At 36.7% G+C, this 14,887-nt stretch overlaps 1 protein-coding gene across 3 annotated transcripts in view; it reads left to right on the top strand.

Annotated features, from left to right (window-relative positions):
- The window catches only part of STXBP6 (syntaxin binding protein 6), a 346,942-nt gene that overhangs the window by 74,582 nt on the left and 257,473 nt on the right, over nt 1-14,887 (top strand). The gene's annotated exons all lie outside the window — the stretch shown is intronic.

The following is a 14,887-nucleotide window of genomic DNA, read 5'->3' as shown; positions in this document are numbered from 1 at the left end:
GAAGGAGAACTGTACCAAAAAAAAAAAAAGGTTCACAAATTAATTTTGCCTAAAATTAGAGTTGAAATCCCTCTCTAGAAATTTATTATGTACTTTCCTAAAAACATATAGTAAGGGTTTTAACAAAAATTGGATGATGACCTAGAGCAGAGCTTCTTAAACTATAGGTTGTACTCCATATGGGGGGGGGTGTGGACTAGATGGGAACTTATTAATTGACAGGAAAAGAACGTATATTATTAAGCACCTACTGTGTACCATAAATAAAAACAACTGTGGAGGCCATAAGAACTATGATTAACACAATGACCAGTTATGACTCCGGAAAATGTATAAGGAATCCTATTTCCCACCTCTTTATGGAGAGGTAATGGATGAGGTACACATTTTCAGACACAATGTATGATTCTGTTCTGTACAGATATGATTGTTACAAGTGAGGGCTTTATCAACTGTGCCACCTAACACAGTTGAGGAACTCCTATCCATAATTCTACTCTACCTTCCTTGAGGATATGGTGAGGTCATCCTCGCTCCAGGTTCCATGTTGGCCTCTGTACTTGTACTCTTGTGTGTGATTTGTCCTTCATACTTCAAGAGGATCATGACATTGGGAAGATGATACCGTGACGTGCAAGTGAATTGGATTTAATTGAGGGAGGGCTGACTTGTACTCACAGAGCTGTTCAGAAGAAATTATTGCAGACTCTAAAGTACCATATAACTGTGACCTAGCATCTCAAATATCATGTTTTTGCTAAACTGGAGAAGGAACATGCTGTCATCGGTCCTGGATTAGTATTCTAAAGACTTGGTTTCAAATCCCAGCTTTGTTGCTTACTGTAGGCAAATTATTGAACTTCCCTAGTCATTAGTTTCCTTATTTGGAAAATGAAAGAATTGGAATAGATTATCTCTAAGGTTCCTTTTAGTTCTAAATTTTATAATCCTATGATTAATCACTACCCTATAAATGTGACTTATTATTCCTTCCTGTCCTAATGGCCTTTTTGATCATATCCTATTCACCTTAAAAAAATCTTTATTTCTTATGAACTTAATATGCATAAAAAATTAACATTTTCATATACAAATAAGGAAAAAAAGGATATTACATGTGAAATTGTGAACTTCCGTTATAGAAATCTTTATTTGTTTATTTTCTTCATTTAATTCAAATTTAGTATGTTCCAATACTGCTCTACTTGTCTCTGCCCTCTTCTGGAACTTCCTTCTGTTCTTTTCTGGATATTTTGGATGATTCATTGGAGCTCTTTTTATCCCTTTTTTATCTCCTTAAATCTCTCTTCCTCCAAATAAAAAGTAAAAAACCTTCACCTGTAACAAGCGTAGTTGCACAAAACAAATTCACCCATTGGCTGTGTCTGAGAATATGTTGTTCCTTCTGTACCTCCAATCCATTACCTCTCCATAAAGAGGTGGGAAATAGGATTCCTTATACATCTTCTGGAGTCATAAATGGTCATTGCATTAATCATAGTTCTTATACCCTTCACAGTTGTTTTTCTTTGTTGTTTTTATTGTATAAAATATTCTACTGCTTTCATCATTTTGCTCTTAATCAGTTCAAACATGCCTCAGGTTTTTCTAATCTATTCTTTTCATCTTTTCATATGGCAGAACAATATTCCATTACATTTATATACTATACTTTGTTACGCCATTCTCCAGTTGAGAGGCACCCACTTTATCTCCAGTTCTTTACTAGAGCAAAAAAGTGCTCCTGTAATTATTTTTGTACAAACAACTTTTTTTCCTTTTTTTGTACAATATCTTTGGGGGTATAAGCCTGGTCATAGCATCACTAGGTCGAAGGTCAAAAGGCATGCATAGGTTGGTGACTTTTGGGGCATAGCTCCAAATTAATTTTTAAAATAATTGACAATTTCCTAGCTCCAGTAACAACGCACCAATGTGACCATTTTTCTTTCTATTTTAAAAAGTTTACCCTTTTAGTTAGATTGCTAGGTGGCCAGTTGATAAAGCCCTCACTTGTAACAATCATAGTCTTACAGAATAGAATCACACATTGTGTCTGAAAATGTGTATCTCATTCTGTACCTCTAATCCATTATCTCTCCATAAAGAGGTGGGAAATAGGATTCCTTATACATTTTCTGGAGTCATAATTGATCATTGCGTTAATTGTAGTTCTTATGGCCTCCACAGTTTTTATTTATGGTACACAGTAGGTGCTTAATAATATGTTCTTTTTCTGCCATTTAACAAATATTTATTTTTTTCCCTCCCACTACACCTCCCCCAGTTGAGAAAAACAAAAATGAAACAAAATATTTGTAGCAAGTATGTGTAGTCAAGCAAAACACAGTACAACATGAGCCATGTCCAAAAACATGTCTCATTACACATCTTTACATTGTAGTTCTTCAATCTTTCAAAATTATTTGTTTTTATAGTGTTGTTACTATATAAATTGTTCTCCTGGTTCAACTTACTTTATTCTGTATCAATTTGTGCCAATCTTTGAAATTTTCAGTTTCTCTGAAATTCTCCTTTGACAGGTTTTATAGCAGTAATATCTCATTACTTTCATATAGCATAGAATTCTAGGCCTGGAGTCAGGACAACTTGAGTTCAAATCCAGCCTCATAAGCTTAGGAGCTGTATGCCCCCAGGACAAGTTACTTAACCTCTTTTTGCTTCCCTTAACTCATGGGTAAAAAGATCAAATGAGATAATAACTGGAAAGCCTTTAGCACAGTGCCTAGCACATAGTAAGTGCTATATAAATGCTAGCTGCTGTTATTATTATTGTTATTATTTATTATGATCAATAATACTTTGGATAGGAGACTTTTATCAGAGAAATTTGATAAAAATAATTCCTCAGTTAACTTTTCTAATTCTAATTGCATTGTTTTTGTGTAGGAACTTTATAATTTTAAGCGATCAAAATTACCACTTTGTCTCCTATGATCATCTTTATTCTTGATTTGGTCAAGACTCCTGCTCCTCTCCACATAGTGCAAGATACTGATCTAAAATTAATTTCTCTTAGACTGCTTTCCAGTTTTCTCAGTAATTTTTGATGAATAATGAGGTTTTCCTTCAGCATCTGAGGTCCTCAGATTTATCAAATACTATCCTACAGTGTTCAGTTGTTTCTGCTTCTCAGGGAGTCCAGTGATTCTTGTTCTCTCTCTTCTATCTTGTTTTAACAGGTCCATTGTTTTTGATAGTATATACTTTAAGTTTTTTTCCCATTTTTTGTAATCTTATGGCTTTTTTCAAATATTTCCCTATTGTTTTTTTACCTGAAAGCACTTTCCTTGCAACTCTGTGAATTAGATGTTATTATCCCATTTTGCCGATGAAGGAAATGTGATTTGGAGAGATTGTGACTCACTCTGTTATACATTTGTGAACTGTGTGAGCTAAGACTTAATCTTTTATCTTGCGTCCAGAGCTCTGTCCAGTATGTTGTGTTGCCCCTCTATGTAGCCCTTGTAGTTGAATGTAGAATGAATTGGAGTTCACATCTTCTGCTTACACTCAGCGCTTCCTAACAATTTCTTTGTTAGTTATGCACAGTAATGAAAATCCTCTTAGAGATACAATTTTAGATCCTCTATCTGAACTTTGTGTCCAAAGAAAGCTTTTCTCCAAAGTGTTCTCTTTGACTTAAGTAGGTAGGTATTAGACCTTGTTGTTGTTTGTCCTTTGTTTTCAAAGACAACCAATGACATAATGGGATGATGTCTTGACTCTTGGGTGAATTAGATTTAAGTGAGACAGAGTTGCACAAAGTCGTCTGTGATCACTGTCAAAGAAGACCCTGAAGTCTCCCTGAATTGTGCCTGGAACAGATGCTTGGATTCACAGTAAGCTCCTCCATAGTGTGATTGTTCCTTAGCAAACCTGCCATCCATGAAGGGAGTCTTGTTAATCAGTTGGCAGATTCTATTAATGTTGCCATTTGCAAGACAGCAAGGCACTTTGAATTAGAATGAGAAATGAGAAAAAGGAAGGGAAAGGAGGCCTAAGTCCCCCTTTGGGTCAGAGGCTGTGGATGTTCTTACTGGTTTTCTGAAGATGAATAGTTAATGATAATGCTATTGGTAAAAGTAACATACTTGGCATTTTTTTTTTAACTGCAAGCTCAAGTATCTCAAATATTCAGATGAATCAGCAGAAGATGCTAAAAGATGCCATTTGTTCTTTCAGGTTTGGGTCAATCTGAAAACATAACGAATGTACTAGGTCTTTGTCATGTACTGACAGTGAAGAATGTGAAGATAACAACCCTCTTTATCTCTTTCCTGAGCACAGAGCTTTAAAGTTTTGGCTGGCATGGTTGGAAAGATTAGATTTCATGGGTAGAGATTTGAGTTGGAATCTCAGCTCTGCTATTTACCTTTGAGACTTTAATCAAGTTACTTTGCATTTTTACTGCCATAAAAATGAAAGTTTAGATCCAGCCTCAGACACCTACTAGCTGTATGTGACCCTGGGCAAGTCATTTAATTCTGTTTGCCTCAGTTTCTTTATCTGTAAAATGAGCTAGAGAAAGAAATGGCAAACCACTCTAGTAACTTTGCCAAGAAAACTCCAAATGGGGTCATGAGAAGTTGAAGGTGACTGTAAAATGACTAAATAACAGATATACATCATAGTAGAAAGAGCACCGGGCCCGAGTGTGAGTCCTGGCTTTCCTATTTGAATCTGTGTGACTGGACATATTAAATTCTAAGATTAATTTTCCTCATTTCCAAAATGGGAGTATCATCACCCACTTTACCAAGTTTCTGGGGTTGTTTAGAAAATCAAGTCAAATAATTTAAAGAGTTTTGAAATTATAAAGTTTTAAAAAGTGAAAGTTATTATTTAGAAATTGAGAACATAGTCAAGTTTTCCATTGCTGGCATGATCAACCCTTGAATTTATGGAAAGGTAAAAGTCTCATTACAGTGTTACATTTTCATGTCCAAGCCAATGTCCCATGGATTTATTATTTCTAGTTATACCAGAGTTTATAAAACATGATGCTATCCAAGCTCTTTCTCCGGCTTCCATCCAATTAATAATACTTTCTATAACAAAGGAACTTGATTGAGTGCCATTTGCTTTGTAGACTTGCAGGGGGAAGCTAATCTTTTTATGATTCTTTTGTCCACCATCAAGAAACAGTTTCTCTTTTACTACCTTTCTTGGATGGGGATTCACAGTCTCCTATCCCAATCACTTAAAAGTCAAAGGAAAAAGAAAAAACCTGCCAAGCTTCTAAGCTCTTTAAATCCACCTGATCCAAAATAAACAAAACAACTATAAACACACAAGAAATCTCTCATTGATCTTGTTGACAAGGTTCATCTAATTTGTCTTTGAAAAAAATTCACATTTATGATTAAGTTCAGTGCATAGACTACTTTGAAAGATCCAGCATTTCATTGGTATGGATATTCCTATCATGATGTAGATCTCAACTGCAATGCCTATGGGTAGGTAGTTTTCATGAGTTGCTGCAGTCTTTAAAATTCTTCTGGCCCTCTCTAGATTTAACTCTAGATTCACAGATGATCTTTATTTCACATTCATATTTTTCAAGCTTGCTAGGAACTGCTAGGGGCAGCTAGGTGGCACAGTGGATAGAGCAGTGGGCTGCGTCAGAAAGAGTCATCTTTCTGAGTTCAAATCTGACCTCCAACACTTACTAGCTCTGTGACTCTGAGCAAGTCATTTAACCCTGTTTGCCTCAGTTTCCTCATCTGTAAAATGAGCTAGAGAAGGAAATGGTAAACCACTCCAGTATCTCTACCAAGAAAACCCCACATGGGATCTGCTATAATCCTTGAGGTCCCAATATTATTACCACACCATAATGAGACATCTCAGAAGGTCTGTATGAGAATTTGACTTGCCCAAATTTGCAAGGCTGGTTAGTAGCAGAGGTAGAATCTCCTAGCTCTGTAACCAACACAAAGTCATTCGACAGAGTCCTGGACTTTGATTAGAAAGACTTCCATTCAGATCCTGCCTCAGCTACTTATTAGCTCTGTGGGCAAGTCCACCTCTCTCACCCCCAGTTTCATCTTCTATAAAATGAGGGTAAGAGTAGGACATATTTTTCAGGGTTGTTATAATGATCAAAGAAGATAGCGTATGTATGTGAAGTGCTTTGTGGACCTTAAGTTAAAAATTGTAATATATGTGTATATGAACAAAATATACATATATCTGTGTATATTTTCATAGTAAGAAGTCATGATTTCTTTTGTGTAAGCACTCCTATTGATGGGGCAGCTAGGTGTGGTAGTAGATAGAGTGCCAGGCCTGGAGTCTGAAACACTCATCATCTTCCTGAGTTTAAATCCGGCCTTAGAAACGTACTAGCTGTGTGACCCTGGGCAAGTCACTTAGCTCTGTTTACCTCAGTTTCCTCATCTGTAAAATGAGCTGGAGAAGGAAATGGCAAACTGCTCCAGTATTTTTGCCAAGAAAACCCTAAATGGGGTCATGAAGGGTCAGATATGACTGAAATTCCTGAACAACAATTCTAATTGATTCAGTTCATAGTTTCTCTACTTCTTAGCAGATGGTCTTCATGAGTAGCTTTTTCCCTAGAATTTTTTTCTCTTGGGGCTTCTTCAGATCAGCTAGGCTAATTCTCAAAGAACAGGCATAACAGTCTTTACTAGGCTCACATGTTTTTTCTTCATTTTATTAAGACATAGTAGCAGAGGGTCATGGGTTTGGATGTAGAAGGGATCTTTAAAGTCATCTATTCCAACACTCTGATTTTTCAGATGAGGAGCCTGAGACCCATACAGGTAAACAAGTGACAGACCAGGATTTGAATCCAAATCAAGTACTTTGTCGGCTATTACAGAAGACACTCTATACTGGCACAACTTTTTAGAACTTATTTGTTTTCATCTGTTTTGTTCTTCCTCCCCTCCCTGCCCCACCTTCCCTTCCTAAAGGCATCTAGGTGGTGTGGTAGATAGAGCCCTTGTCCTGGAATCAGGAATACCAAAGTTCAGAGTTGGCCTCAACCATTTTCTAGCTGTATGACTCTGGGCAAGTCACTTAACCTCACTTTGCCTCAGTTTCCTCAATTGCAAAAATGGGAATAATAATAGCACCTTGCAGTGCCTGGCATGTGCTGTATAAATGCTTATTCCCTTTCCCTTCTCTATTTTTCTCCTTGGCTATTAGTAATCAATAAAGGTGGATAAATCTCCCTTACGGCAGTGTATAATTTGTCGCTCACTTTCTCCCATTAGAATGTAAGTTCATTGCAAGTAGAGATTGTTTCATTGTTTGTGCCTGCATCATTACCACAGGGCCTGGCACATAGTAAATTATTTATAAATACTTCCTTGCTTGATGACTGTGCCATTACTATAACTTTCTAAACCAAAAATATGGTCACCGCTTTTATGTGTGTTGTCTTCTATTAGGATGTAAAATGCCTTGAGGGTAGGTAACTGTCTTCTCTTTTATATTTGTATATAAGGACAACAACCTGGCACATAAAAATTGCCTAATAAATGCTTTATCACTGATTAATTCCTCAGTGCCTATTATTTCCGTTGTTCCTTTTAATTATTTTCTCTTGTGCTACTCTTTGCTTTTACATTTTCTTGTCTCTTCTTGACTTTTGTGCATACTTCTCAGTTTTTATAGAGAAATGTTGAACTTTTGTAGAGCTTACCGTGCCATCATGTTCCTTCCTTTCCATTGCAAACCATCTAATCACTGCATGTGCAGTATAAAACAGGTCAGCTCTTCTCTACTCTGTTTATTTGTTGTTGGTTGCTTCTAGACTGCTTCTTTATTAATTTTTCTTCTTTTGGTGATATGATGGGAAAGACAATAGAAGGGGGGGTCTGGAAAGAATAATACTCAAAATTACAGAGCCATCCTAGAAATCTGAGGCTTTTGGAAATCTGGATTTTGGATGGTTGAGGCTTAATTTTATGTTTATTGTTTAAGACTATTAGCCAAGAGATAGTTTGAGGAATTAACGTAGTTCTTGTGACTGAGGAACAGATTGAATTAAGGATTTAGATTGTGTGTGTGTGTGTGTGTGTGTGTGTGTGTGTGTGTGTGTGTGTGTGTGTGTGTTTGTGTTTGGAAAGGGAGATTGAAGAGGAGAAGTTAAAAAGTGTGGCTAAAAATGTTGTCATTTTTTAGTCATTTCAGTTGTACCCGACTCTTTGTGACCCCATTTGGAGTTTTCTTGGCAAAGATACTGGAGTAGTCTGCCATTTCCTTCTTCAGCTCATTTTATGGATGAGGAAACTGCCCAGGGTCACATAGGTAAAGTCTGAGACCAGATTTGAACTCATGTCTTTCTGACTCCAGGCCCAGCATTCTAATCTACTACATTACCCAGCTGCCCCAAAACATTGCTTTACCATAATGGAACTTAGACTAGAATAGGGGGATAAGGAACTGACAATGCTAACACACAATGATATGTGGTAAGTGCCTCTGAGAGGTAGCAAACAAAGTGGTTGGGTTGGGGGTGGAAGCTGTTGCAGAGATGATCAGCCAAGGCTTTACTGAAGGAGGTGACATTTGAGAAGGGCTTTAAAGGATGGGTAGGAATTCATTAGCCAGAGGGGAAGGTGACTCAGATGAAGAGGCAGAGTGTGTACCGAGGGATTTGTGTTAGAAGTGGCAGGATCTGACATTTGGAAATGGGAGTCAAGGGACAATAAAGTACTGATGGGAAATAGCATAATATTCCATTTTAGTTTTCTGAAAGTAATTTTTTTTAATTTAAACTCATCTAGAAAACCCCACAGTTTTAAATACCTTGATGCAATTATTGTTGTTGTTGTTTCTTTTGGTTTTATTTTATTTTTACTGAAGACAGAGAAACTCAAGCACCTTTGTGTAATTACTTTGTAAGATGGTGAATTAAGTTGAAACTGATGATCTTTGCAAGATTTCCACCAGTTATACCATCTTCCCCTTGCCATCAACAACCATGAAATTGATAGCAAGAAAAAGGAAAGCTAACTCATTTATACTTTTCTCCTCTAAGAGCTCTTTCTTGGTATTTTGCTCTTTTAATCTTTGACGGAGACTATTCTCATATAATTAAGTGACTAAAGACAAATAAAAAAGGATATGTGCTTCATTATTGACCTATGCTAAAAGTATGTGACTGCCAAGGCTTCAAAGCAAGCAAGGACAAAGTAAATGGTTAACTTAATCTGTAAGAACTGAAACCTTTGGACCTCATAATTTCAAGCTGTTTGCAAAGACAAGTCTACCAAGCTATGAGCAATTGACAAAATGAAAGCAAAGCTGGTAGGAAACAGTTTGGTCAATGTTATTTAAATGGTGAATTTTACCTTCCCAAGTGCCTCCTCTTTCTACTCCAAGTTCTATAGTTTTAAATAGAGGTATTATTCATCATTAGCAAAATCAATATATGAAAAATTTTAAATGAAACTTAAGAGGGAAGAATGTTATGTGTTATTTTAATTGTCAGCATTCTAAAAATTCAATTTTAAAAAAATTCTAGAAATTAAAAAAAAATTCATCCACATAGAAATGTGTTTCCCTAATATTTTCTCAGTATTTGTTAACTTCTAGGAATGGGACCACATCTCCCATTTAAAATATGTAAATCAACAGAAGAATATGATTTTCTGTATGCATAATTATGCTTTTTTAATTTAATTTTTTATTCTCAGTTCAAATACCTCTAAAGTGAGCATTTCCATATACCCAGCAGAACTCAGATGATGATTATATGTAAAACCATGAGTGTTCATTTTATGAAAGAATTATAATAAGCTCTACAGTTTATCTTCCTACCTACCCTGCTTGTCTTTGCTTCCTTCTGAACTTTTTGTTATTTTATGTGGATTTAAAAAATATTTCAATGGCCTTCTTTTTTTTTTTTGGTATCACTACTGTTAACATTCCTACTTCACCCAACCCACACTCCCCCATTAAAAACAGAGGGAAAACAAATCTTGCAACAGTTAAGTATGGTTAAGTAAAACAAATTCACATACCTAATGATCAAATATATATATATATATGTATAAATGAATGAATATATGTGTGTATATATATATGTATATATTTGTATCTCTTTTTGTGCCATCAGTCCATCACCTCTCTGTCAGGAGGTAAGTAACCTTACTTCATCAGAGGTCTTCTGAAAGTGTTTTTGGTCATCACTTTCGATCAGGATTTTTAAATCTTTCAAAGTTGTCTTTATTTACAGTCTTGTTGGCATTGCATAAATGGCTCTCCTCAATTCATTCTGCATTTTCTTTTTTTGTAGCTAACATTTATATAGCATTTACTATATTGGAGGCACTGTGCTAATAAGTACTTTACAATTATTATCTGATTTGATCTTCACAACAACCCTGGGAGGTAGGTGCTATTATTATCCCCATTTTACAGATGAGGAAACCAAGGCAGACAGAAGTTAAGTGACTTACCTAGGTTTCCACAGCTGGTTAAGTATCTGAGGTAAAATTTGAACTCTGGTCTTCTTGACTCCAGGCCCACCATCTAGCTGCCCTTTTCTGAAATAGTCTGTTTAAACAATTCTAATGGTGCAATACTGTTCTATTTCATTCATATAACATAATTTGTTTAGCCATTCACCACTTAATGTACACACCCCTTTAGATTCCAGTTGTATGCTTTCCTTTTTTTTTTTTTTTCTTTTTTACTATTCACACCCCTTTCAGGATCAGGAAGTTTGTTTTGCTTACGGGGACTATTATTCTCTGTATTATCTTCCTGCTGGACCCCTCCTTTCCCTCTCCTTACCTGTTTCCCTGTTGAATTTGGTTTATTTCTACACCAAATAGTTGATATGTTTGTGCGTGCATGTGTTCGTGTGAACACAGACATTTTTGTGCAACCTTCCTTTGTATGGTTACATGAGAGTGAGGTTTATTTGATGCCTACTTCCTACGCCCTTTTCCTCCATGTTCATGTATTCTTCTCATGTGCCTGACTTATGAGAAATAGTAAGTTTCATCCAGAGTTCACTCAGAATCAGTACATTCCTAGGACCTCTATTTTTCTTATTTAATTCCCCCAATACCCTTTGAAGACATAACATTCTGAAAGGAAACTTATTTGGTCTTCCCCTATTAAAATGTTAGCACTGCATCATTGTATCTGCCCCTTCCAAATGTTCAAATAAATTTATCTTTCTAAGTTTCTCTTGACTATTGTGTCTCTATTTCAAAGTGTCTACTTAGCTTTGATCTTTTCATCAGAAATGCCTGAAAGTCTTCTTTGCTATTAAAGGTCAATTTTCCCCCCAAAAGATTATATTCAGCTTTACAAGGTAAACCATTCTTGTCTGTAGGGAAAGGAGTCACTAACACAGATTGCCCTTGACAGATGTTCTTTTTCTTTGTGGAAAGAGATTGTTTAACTTTTGTCTTTGAATCCCCAGCTGCTAGCACAATTCCTGACACATTTTTGTTGCTGTTCAGTAATTTCAGTTGTGTCTAATTCTTTGTGACCCCATTTGGGGTTTTCTTGGCAAAGATACTGGAGTGGTTTGCCATTTCTTCTCCAGCTCATTTTTACAAATCAGGGACTGAGGCAAACAGGGCCAAGTGACTTGCCCAGGGTCACACAGCTAGGATGTGTCTCAGGCAGGATTTAAACTTAGGTCTTCCTGAGATTTCAGACCTGATATTCTATCCACAGTGTCAACTAGGTGCATTCCCCTGCCTGACACATAGTAGGCACTTAATAAATACTTATTAATTGATTGTAGTAGTACATGAGGAAAGGCAGAAGTGGATGCAAATACTAAATGGACTGTCCCTTTGAATTCAGAACCCTGTCTTCCCATCTGACTTGACTCTTCTCCCAGTTAAAGCTTCACTATAATTACACAGTATCAACACATGTATTGCAAGACATTGTACCAGTTGGGCCTTGAAGGAAGGCACTTAGATATGGTAGAAGTTCATTTTAGCCTTGAGACAGGAGAAGGCAGGATGGCAGAGAGGTTGTCAGTAAGTTATCCAGTTTACCAGTATTTACCAATATTTGCCTATATATGCCTATATATGTGTGTGTGTATACATATATATACATACGTGTATATATACTATACATATACAGTATATATATTACACACACACACACATTATATATATATATATGTATATACATGCCAATATATGGGAATGGAATGTAGAGTGGATATTATGAAATAAATCTGAGAATGTAGGCTAGAGCCAGACTGTGGATGGCTTTGAATGTCAGGATTGAGACCCTCTACCAAGGCAAAAAGGATTGGGACTATGACTGCCCAGTCCACATATTCTTCGGACTTCTTGTGTCATGTCTTCTATTTTTACATTAAAGTTGCCTTTGTTGTTCATTTTAAACTGATTTCACCCAGATAAATCACTTATGTACCTCTGTATACCATACTGTTGTTATCTTTTTAGGGAAGATAACTTTCTTAAGAAGTATAAAGGTGTTGAGGCATTAAAAGAGTGCTACAAAGTCACTTTTCAGGGACTCTTAGGTAAGGGCAGGAAATTTTTACTTGCCTTTTCAGGTGACATTATTTCAATTTCAGAGGGGAGCATTGTGGTGTCATTTGACAATGTTAGTGTCTCCTGACACACTGAGAGGAAGTCAAAGGTATGTCAGACAGTTGTGCTCATGCTCATCTGGATTATTCATGATTGATATACTCAGCAGGTATCTTCAAACATACATACACTGATTAACATAATAACCCAAAAGCCTAATTGTATAGCTAGACATATAACTCAGGGATATAGTACAATGGGTACCAGTCCTTGAACCTTACAGGCAGGGTGGTGTAGTAGGAACAACACCAGCTCTGAAGTTGGAGGCTTTGGGTTAAAATTCCCTCCATGACATCTACTACTTGAGTGCCCTTGGGTAAATCCCCTAACTTCCTTAAGACCTTAGACCTTAGTTTCCTCATCTGTAAAATGAGGGGATCAAATTACTTGACCTGTGAGTTCACTTCCAGCTCTGTTATCCTATAGCATTTCTGATGCACTAATCCGTACAAATGTTTGTTCCTAGAATCATCTGCACTTCCAGAGTTATACATGATTCAGACAACTTTGTATGGGCCTGTGGTACCTATGCTAGAGGCTATTAGACCCCAGGCTAAAATCTGTGTTGCTGTAGAATAAATATCTAGTTTATTACCCTTTGGATTGACAGCCTTAGGCCTAATCATCCCTATGGAGATGATTCTCATAACCATATATCCAGCCCTAATCTCTTTCTTGAGCACTATTTCTGAATCACCATTTTTCTCCAAGACATCTCAAATTGGATGGTATGTAGGCTTTTCATATTCAACATGTCCAAAACTCTTTCTCATTCCCTTCCCAAGCTCTTCCCTCTTAGTGTTGAGGGTACCGCTGTCCTGTTGGTCACCCAGGCTTATAACCTCCTAGTTATCTTCAATTCCTCATTCCCACTCACCCTATGAATCAGTTTGTTGTCAAATCTTGTCTTTTTATCTTCTCAATATCTCTTGGATAAATTCCCTTTTCTTCTCTCAAACAACTACCATGCTTGTGAAGGCCTTCGTCATATATTACCTCGACTACCAAAGTAGTCTTCTAATGGGTCTCTTCACCTAGTCTTCCCACTCCAGTCTATCCTTAACAAGGCTGCCAAAGAGGTTTTCCCAAAGCTCTAAGTCTGACCATACCGACAACTTCCCTACCCCCCCACACTCAATAAACACAGACTTTCAATAAATTCCAGTAGCTCTATCCACTGTACCACCCAGCTGCTATTCATATACCATATCAAATAATGGTATTTCAGTTTTGGGGTAGAGCATTGTGAAGGCTTTTGACAATGCTAATGACCCCTTCCTCAAGTGGAGAAAGGCACAAGTAGAGGTTACACAGAAATATAGAGGATAAAGAGCTCTGGACCTGGAATTAGGAAGACCTGAATTTTAATGCTGCCTCAGATACTTACTAGATGTGTGATCCTGGGCAAGTCACTTAATCTTTCTCTGCCTCAGTTTTCTTATCTGTAAAATGGGAATAATAATAACAATTACTTCATAGGGTTTCTGTGAGGATCAGATGATATAATACATGCAAAGAGCTTTGCAAAGCTTAAAGTATTATATTAATGCTAGTTATCATCAATTATATCATCATCATCAACTTGGCAACCTCTGGAATGCCATACCCTTTGGTGCTGTAGGATTGCATCAACTTTGTTGTAGGAGCTTCTTGTATATTTTTTCTTTGGGAACTCTCCAGTGATGCATTCCAGGTGTTACTAGTCCATATGTCATATTGCTTAATAATATTTCTGTTTTGCGGTGGAGCATTGTGGAGGCATTCAACAATGCCTTCCAACCCTGCAAGGAAGGAACAGGTAGATCGCTTCTTCCAAATGCTGGAGCTGTTCATACCTTGTCTGAACAGGACTTGGATTTCACTTGTACCACTTTGTCTCTCAGAGGCCAAAATAAACAATTAAGAATTAGGTGGCCAGTGGAGTTGATTGGCATATGTGTCCTTATGTCCTTTTTATTTGCACCAAGGAAATTTTCATGTTAATAAGTCCTTTAGAATTACATTTAAATAGCATATTTCTATTCCTTAAGATCTAGAACTAAACTAATTTAAACATTGCAGGATAATTTGCAGGAGACAGTGTTTAGCCTAGAATGTTTGGATGCTACATATTTAAGATGGATGGTGATAAACAGTTGTGCCTTTGGAAGGGGGCCAAGATGGTGATGTTTTTCCTCCTTTCTTCCATCCTATTAAAAACTAAGAACCTTCTCTGTAATAGATAGTAGATACATTAGGGAAATACTGGAAGTAGCATTCTGTAGCCAAGCTTACTTATTTTAGAG

Source organism: Vombatus ursinus, unplaced genomic scaffold (assembly GCF_900497805.2).
Source record: "Vombatus ursinus unplaced genomic scaffold, bare-nosed wombat genome assembly UNPS02014794.1, whole genome shotgun sequence".
NCBI lineage: Eukaryota > Metazoa > Chordata > Mammalia > Diprotodontia > Vombatidae > Vombatus > Vombatus ursinus.
The sequence above is the reverse complement of the archived record's forward strand: the minus strand, read 5'-3'. Positions and strand labels throughout refer to the sequence as shown.